The 8,451-nt window shown below is 45.9% G+C and overlaps 1 protein-coding gene across 1 annotated transcript in view; it reads left to right on the forward strand.

Moving 5' to 3' along the window:
- Gabrr2 (gamma-aminobutyric acid type A receptor rho2 subunit) overlaps positions 1 to 8,451 on the forward strand; it is a 31,217-nt gene that overhangs the window by 9,064 nt on the left and 13,702 nt on the right. The window lies entirely within an intron of this gene.

Consider the following 8,451-nt stretch of genomic DNA (forward strand, 5'->3'; position numbering starts at 1 on the left):
CTCATCTCACCTGTCCCCAGTGCTCCCTCCCCTCATCCCACCTGTCCTCAGTGCTCCCTCCCCTCATCCCACCTGTCCCCAGTGCTCCCTCCCCTTATCTCCCCAGTCCCTAGTGCCGCTAAGCTGAGGTGCGCCCTGTACCAGTCTCTCAGTCACGGCTCACTTCCACTCCCGCGGAGAGGTAAACTCTCTAAGGAGAGAAATGGTCTGGGGGAGTGGAGAGGCTGTTGACAGAGGCCACAGACACCCAACTGTTGACCTTCACAAAGGAGAGCAGGCTAACTGTCTTTTCCAAAACCAACAACCAGCCAAGGATATAGGTCACTCGATGGCCAGCTGGGGTGTCTGGTGGCAGCAGGAACTTGGCCCATTACTGAGCCCCACCCCACCTCTTATTGGTTCTCCCCCTCAGCGTTCCCCGTTGGAGATCAGGGAGTGGACATGTGGCTCCCAGGTTCTGGAGGAATGCATTTCACTCAGGTTAGGCTGCAGTCACAAAGGAGGCTCGGAACCCAGGTACGCTTGCCTCTCATAATTCCAAAGGCCCAAACCCAAGGCTAGACAGATTCTGGGTCCAGAAAGGGCTCATAGGTGACATCTGCTCACTCTAACTGTTAGCATTATCTCACCACAAATGCCAATGACTAAAGACAGAATTGAATCCATTTAAAAAAAAAAAAGCCGGCCAGTGGTGGCGTACACCTTTAATCCCAGCACTCAGGAGGCAGAGGCAGGAGGATCTCTGTGAGTTTGAGGCCAGCCTGGTCTACAGGGTGAGCTCCAGGACATCCAGGGCTACACAAAGAGAAACCTGGTTTCAAAGAACAAAACCAAAGCTAAAACATTACGCTATTTATTTTATGTGTGCATGTGTGTGGGTGTATGTGCTGAGTCATGTGATCCCAGGGATGGAACTCAGGTTATCAGCCTTGGTGGCAGGCACCGTTACCCACTAAACTATCTCACTGCTTCAGCAATTGAGTATTGTTGAAGAACGGCGGGCTGCGTCCCCAGCATCCAGCCGCCCGCATGGCTAGCTTATGCCTCGAAATAATTACACGGAAACTGTATTCTTTTAAACATTGCTTGGCCCATTAGTTCCTCCTCTTCCTCTTCCTCTTCCTCTTCCTCTTCCTCTTCCTCTTCCTCTTCCTCTTCTTCTTCTCCTTCTTCTTCTCCTTCTCCTCCTCCTCCTTCTCTTCCTCTTTCTCTTCCTCCTCCTCTTCCTTCTCTCCCTTCTCTCTTCCCCTCCCCCTCTCTCCTTCTCTCCCTCTCTTTGTAAGTTGGGACTGGAACTGGAGCTCTCCACATGTTACCCACTTATTCTACTATAAAGTAATATTCTCAGCCCTCATTTATTTCTTTAACAATCTGGCACTCAAACTGTCAAGTTAAGACAACCAATAAGAAATTGTTATTACATTTTTGCCCTTTATTTTTAACTAATTTTGTTAGTTTGAGATCATTTCATCATCAAAAGAGGCTCCATGAAGGAGCCTGAAGAATTCTTTGCCTTTGGATAACCCTTAATCATTTCGGTATGCATTTTGATATGGCAACTTCTCAGCAGATAATAGAGGCTCTCACAGATACTGTTTTTCAATTTCCGTGGTAACTAGGAACATGCACTACTAACAGTGCAGAGAGGCCATTGCCAAAGATGAGTGTCTTGGGATGTCAGCTCTGTGCATAGGCTTTGAGTGGGGGGTACAGGGGAAGAGGAGGTAATGGCAAGACTGGGGGACTCCTGGATGATAGATACTTCAGTGGCCTAAATGGGAATGTTGTTTTAGTGACTTTTATCTTGGCATGAAGGGGAGGAAAGAGGTTAGGCAAGTTTAGGTCAAGCCCACCTGACCCAAAGGTTAAATCTGCAAAGGGGAAGACACAGTATAAAGGCAGAGATTCAGCCTTTTCATTCTGTTCTCATCACACAGCAGGCACGGTTACAGGCCCAATGGGAGGACTGGTGCTTTCTGCAAAAACAGCCACAGCTCTGAAAAGTATCGTAGGTAATCATTACCATCCTAACCTCCAAGCTCATGGCCTTGTCAACAAATCTAGTGGGAAATGTAACAGACTGGCAACAGTGTAACCTCTAAAATCTGTGCTCTTCATGAAAACACTACTAAAACCAAGTAAATCTAGGGGGCTGACTTTGGCTGTCCTTTGATTTTAATCCTGTGTGTAGGCCCCTTCCCAGGCTTCAAACAGTGCATCAAAATTAAGGTCTCTCTCTAGCAAGCAGATGGGAAATCTGTGTGCCCAAGGCCACACTAACACCAACAATGAGGACAAAACTGAGACCTAGACAGTATAACAATCCTTTGACTTGTTCTAATTTTTGATATTGCATGGTTTTTCAAAAGTCTGCCTCCCAGAATAAAGATGATTCAGTTTCTCCATCTACATCCTACAAACACTCGAGTGCACATGCATACATGGGCATGTGCAAATATGCAAAACCCTGTACCTTTCCCAGAGGCTCCAGGATGTTTCCCACCTGTCCCCCGACCCAGATGATCACAACATGGGGCTGTTGGTGGGCGGGGCCAGGACACAGACATAAGTAGTCAGCAGCTTGCAGGAGGTATGAAGGATACCTAAGGAGGCGAGAGGGGATGCAAGGCCAGAAGGGGACCTGAGGAAGAGGAAATGGCTCTCTACTCTCTCTGGAGCTTGCTAGATCACAGAACCCCAATAAGGGCATGGTAGTTTCTGTGAACTTGTCTTCTGTGCTCTGATTTCTGTTATTTTTACAGCAGTCTCATCCTACTGAAGAAGTGGTTGAGGAGGACAGGAATGGCATGTTCAGAGACTGCTTCCCTAGTCCACGATAGACCCAAGAATGACCTCACTCTTGCCCACCCGTGAGGCCATAGAGGCTGCAGTGTGCCCCTTCCTCCTCTTCCACTGCTTCAGAGGAACTGCGTGCTGTTGGCTTTATGCTGAATGCCCATCATTCTGTGGTCTGTGTGGGGGTAGGGGCTGGAGGAAGTCAAGTGTTTTCTTGAGCGCAGTCAGTCGATGGCCCAGGGGCACTAGTACTCCTGGTAGCTTTTACTCTCTCTCAGACACTGTGATGGCTAATCTTAGCTGTCGGCTTGACTACATCTTGACTCAGATAGTACCCAAGCAGCTGGGCATACTTGTGAGGAATTATTCTTCATTGAATCATTTGAGGTTTGGGAAACCCACCCTAAATTTGGGCCACGCCTTATAGTGGCACCCATATAAAAGGGCATTGAAGAAGGAAACTTCTGCTTCCTGCCCACTTTCTCTCACTCTTGCTGGCAAGTTCCTCTATCCTACGACTGAGGCATGCCTTTGCTGGTATTAGAACTAACTACTTCAGGATTCCAAGACAGACTGACGACGGGCCGAGACATCTAGTCTCATGGACAGAGTAGCTATCAGATTCTTGGCCTTTTCTTCAGAAGACAGCCTTTGTTGGACTAGCTGGACCACAGCTTGTAGGACTTTCTAAAAAAAAAAAAAATCCCCTTTTAAATGTATATATTCACTCTATCAGTTCTGTTCCTCTAGAGAAGCTGACTAATACAGATTGTGGTTCCAGGAATGGGGTATTGATGTGACTGACATTTCTGTTGGTGATGTTTTTGTTGTATTTTGTTCCGTTTAGGAGGAAGACTTTGGGACTTTGGGCTAGGAGAGTGACTGAATGCTGTAAACAGAGTTTAAGGGGCCATCCTAACAGGAGCTTGGAGTGTGGTGTACTGAGATCGATGTGGGACTCTGGAGGCCCAGCTCAGGGAGCTTCGGAGGGGAACAATATTAACAACTGGGCTAAGGACCGCTCATGTCTTTTGGCAAAGATTGTGGATGCTTTTTATCCTTGTCCTAAACATTTGCCTGAAAACTGAAAAAATGACAGACTAATTTCCCTGGCAGCCTAATCTGCCTGTTCCACACAGGTCTCCAAGGAGAAAGAACAGACTGAGCAAGAAGAAAACTGAAGTGTACAGTGGAGGAGAAAAAGAAAATTCAATGTGGGAGCCAAAACTTGGGCTGAAAAAGCTAAGGAGAGGCCCCGTGGGAAATGGGATACAGGGAGTGGGGAGCAGGGCCCTCAGGACAAGACTCTAGTCAGATAATCCTGTAATTTGGGGGGAAAAAAGGCTTGAGGAATATTTTGTTCCTTAGGAGCAACGGATCAAAGTTTATGCAAATGTAATTCAAAGCGGCGCCAGGCTCCAACCCAAGCACATAGCCAAACATGGCAACTTCAGCCACATAGTTCTGGCTTTAGTTTCAGGAAGGACAATGAGTAAAGGGGTTGTGGAATCTTCCCCAGCGGTTAAGGATGGCTGCCAAAGCCAGGCATGTGGCAGGGGAATCCTTGCATGGAGGCCCCAAGATGCCACTGTGTGAGGATGTGAAGGTGAAATCTGTGATCTGTTAATGATCTCATGATGTTGGAGATGCCAAAGCTGAGGGCTGTCTGCCAGGGAGACAGGAAGTGGAAGCAGCCAAAGAGAGAGTGCTTTGCAGTCAGCGAAACTGAGAGATCAAAGTCATCTAAGCCCTTGACATCAGATATGTGGTTACAAGATTTGAAGTGTGCTCGGCCAGGTTTTGGCCTTGCTTTGGTTCCTCCTCATGCCCCATTCTTTCCTTTCTGTAGGCCCATATTTCTACATTGTGTGATAGCCAATCTCTCAGGCCATACTTAGTACCTGAGGTGGTCACGTATCCTTCCAGACAGGCTGTCGCTACCCTATCAAAGAGTCAGGATGTTGTTTTGCTCCTTTCTTTGTAATTTGGAGGATGCCTGAGAAAAGGTGCTAAGTCAGCCTACGTGACAGCTAGCACACAGAGCAGAAAGACTTGACAGCAGGCACAGGTAGATAGATGTGGACATGACTAAAAGCCATTCACCTGGTTGCCTAGGAAACAGAATGCTAATGTATTTCCCCCTCAGCTTACGTTTTGGTATAAAGGCTGTTTGAAGAATAAATGGGGAATTTTCAGGATGTGAACTCAGGATTCAGTGAGGGACCACTGAGAATCTCCCTCCCAATGAAGCCATGTGAGTTGTGTCTTTATTCCCGCACCTCCACGCTGATCCAGAGAAATAATTTATGGTCCAGGCTGCCACAGGACCCCAACACCTTTTGGAATGGTAATGTATATTATGTGCAAAAGTATGTTGGATGTATATGATTTGCTTTTCGATTATACAGGAAGTTCCAATTAAGAAACTGCCTCCGGTCTCAAAAAAGACTATGGATTTGTAAAGTGTGTTGAGACTGTGAGAGACTATGGGACTTTTGAAGTTGGACTAAATGCATTTTCCATTATGCGTTGACCAGGAGCCTATGAGGCCGGGGAATGAAGTGTGGTAGTTTCAATAAGAATGGTCCTCACAGGCTGATATGTTTGCACGCATGGTCCTCAGTTGGTGAAACTGTTTAGAAAGGATTAGGACTCATGTCCTTGTTGGAGGAGGTATGTCACTGGGGGTGAGTTTTGAGGTTTCAAAAAGGCATGTTTTCCCCAGTGAGCGAGCTCTCTTGTCTTGTGTTTGGGGGTCAGGGTATGAGCTCTCAGCTAAAGGCCTCAGTGCCACGCCCGCGTACCTGCCTGCTGCCACACTGCCTCCAGTGTTTGTCACGGACTTTAACCTTCTGCAGTATTAGACCCAAATTAAACATTCCTTTTATAAGTTGCCTTCATCATGGTGTCTTATCATGGCAACAGAAAAAGTGACAAAGAGAGACACTGACATGATTTGAAGCTGAGCTGTACATGAAGTTCTGTCCATTAAGGTGAAGTTTGAGCTATTGTCACCACTAAGGTGTGGTCTTTAGGAAGGTAGTATACAGCAGCTATATTGGTGACTCTGGACTCCAATCTCTTTTCTTGAGCCCCCAAAAATCATCAAAAACACCACATACACCCCTAGTTCCCTCCAGAACTGACAAATGCTCCCAGGAGAAGCAGAACCTAATACCAGACACCCCCCCCCCCTTGCTGTGGAATATTATTTGAAGACGTGTTATGTTTGTTTACACTGTGAAATATTTGTTTGATGGTGCAAATATGTATTGCATTCTTTTATGTTTCATTTGTTAAACTCTGTGAAGCTGTGTTACTTTGCTGACCTAAAACACCTGATTGGTCTAATAAAGAGCTGAATGGCCAATAGCAAGGCAGGAGCAAGGCTAGGCAGGGCTGGCAAAGAGAGAGAATAAGCAGAAGAAATTGGTGAAGAAAAGATTGGGGAGCAAGAAAAGGAGAAGGAGGAGGACATCAGGGGTCAGCCACCCAGCCAGCATGAGTAAGAAGTAAACATCAGGGGCCAGTCACTCAGCTACACAGCAAGCCATGAGTAAGAAGGAAAGAAAGGTATATAAAATAGAGAAAGATAAAGGTCAAGAGGCAAAATATAGACAGGATAATTTAAGAAAAACTGGCTGGAGATAAGCCAAGCTAAGGCTGGGTATTCATAAGAAAGAAAAAGCCTCTGTGTGGTTTATTTGGGAGCTAGATGGTGGGCCTGCCAAAGAAGAAAGAACCAAAAGAGTCAGAGTTAAAAAAACCAACAACACCCCCTCTGTGGTCCCTGTTTTCCTCTAACATTGCCCCCATAATCCTGTGCAACTCTGTTAACTGATGTCTTCACAAAGAAGAGGGCATACTGGGCTATAAGTCAGGGGCAGAGCCTACCGTAGAGGAGGCTCTGGGTTTGTCCCCAGCAACGCATAGCTTCCTACTGTTAACTACAGAACCTCTTGATTCTTCCCAATGATAGAGCCGGGTTTATAGCTCAGCGGTGGAGTCTTTGTCCAGCATGTGTAAGAGCACAGGTTTAATTCTGAGTACTACACCTACATACAAAGTCCCAACGTTAAAACAAATACTTAGTTCCTAAATAAACACAACTTAAAGATGACATACGGTCTTGTAAAATTTAGTGCCAGAGGCCTGGAGTGGAAAGTCAGTGGATTGCCTGGGAGCAGGAGGAGAGGAGGGAGGAGACTGGGATTGGTATGTAGAAAATAAATAAATAAATAAATAAATAAATAAATAAATAAATAAATAAGCTCTAGTTTAAAAAAGAATATTGGCTGCTCTTGGAGAGAGCTGGGGGTTCGCTCCCCAGCACCCACATGGAGACTAACAACCATCTGCAAATCCAGTCCCAGGTCATTTGACTCCCAGCAAAACACACATGCACATAAAAACAAACAAACAAACCTTTAAGTTTAGTGCTGGATGCTGTTGTTGGTCTGTTAGGAGCTTAGCTTCCATGTCCTAAGTGAGGCTGGCTTGTGATTTTGCCTTTTTCGTCCTTGTTTTGACTTCATAAAATAAGCTGATGTTTTTGGATGTCTCTTTTGGTTTCATAAACGTTGTTCCTATATCTTCCAGGAGAATGTATAGAAGGGCGCTGATTCCTCCTAAACCCTTGGTGCTTTGCTGCTAAAGCCTTCTGAACCTGTTATATTTGGGGGGGGAATTTTAAATCACAGACCCAACCTTGCCTACCTCTTTAGAGCAGCTGTTTGGCTATGGGTGTAAAGATGTTAACTGTGATCGACAGATGCCAAGTTCTTTTTTTTTTTCCTTTTTTAAATATTAAAAAAATATTGTAAAAATTTTTATTAAAAAAAATTGAAACCTGGGCCAGCTAAGTTGCCAAGGTTGGCCTCAAAATGCGATCTTTCTGACTTAGTGTCCTGACTAGCTGGGATTACAGGCATGCACCACTTTGTCTGGCCTCATTAATATCAAAATCATTTAGAAGAATTTTCTCTTCCGTATACATTTATCAAAAAGTGCACAAACCACATGCTCTGTTCAACAACTTCTCACTAAATAAACTCACCAATGTAACTCTCATCCAGCTCAAGAAAAAGACAGGACCCCTAGATAAACAGTTTTAGAAATCTGGCCATAGAGTCTTACCCCGTGCACGAGAACCTTCACAGTGTTGTTTTGCGTTGTGATCTAACTTGGTAGAGAACTCATCCCATAACCAGACTGAAAGCTACCAGAGGGCAGGACTCCAGCTGTACGTTAGCTTCTCTGTAGGAAGGCGATTCTACCTTGGGTCAGTCAGTGACCACACTATCCACTCAGGCACTGTGGTCACACTGTTGCTTCCGGTTCCGCTGCAGATACAGCCTAGGATAGAGGCATAGTCCAGTTTGTAACTTGCCTAGCAAGCACAGAGAACATTCCCTTCAGCTTGGGAACAGCGTGGGCTGGTGACCTGATCTCTGACCTCAGTGATAAAGCATAGGCATTTTATAGATCAGGGGTGAGCAGAAAGCACCCCACATAGAAATCTGAGTCCTAGCCGGGCGGTGGTGGCGCACGCCTGTAATCCCAGCACTCGGGAGGCAGAGGCAGGCGGATCTCTGTGTGTTCGAGACCAGCCTGGTCTACAGAGCTAGTTCCAGGACAGGCTCCAAAACCACAGAG

Source organism: Microtus ochrogaster, linkage group LG5, assembly GCF_000317375.1.
Source record: "Microtus ochrogaster isolate Prairie Vole_2 linkage group LG5, MicOch1.0, whole genome shotgun sequence".
Lineage (NCBI taxonomy): Eukaryota > Metazoa > Chordata > Mammalia > Rodentia > Cricetidae > Microtus > Microtus ochrogaster.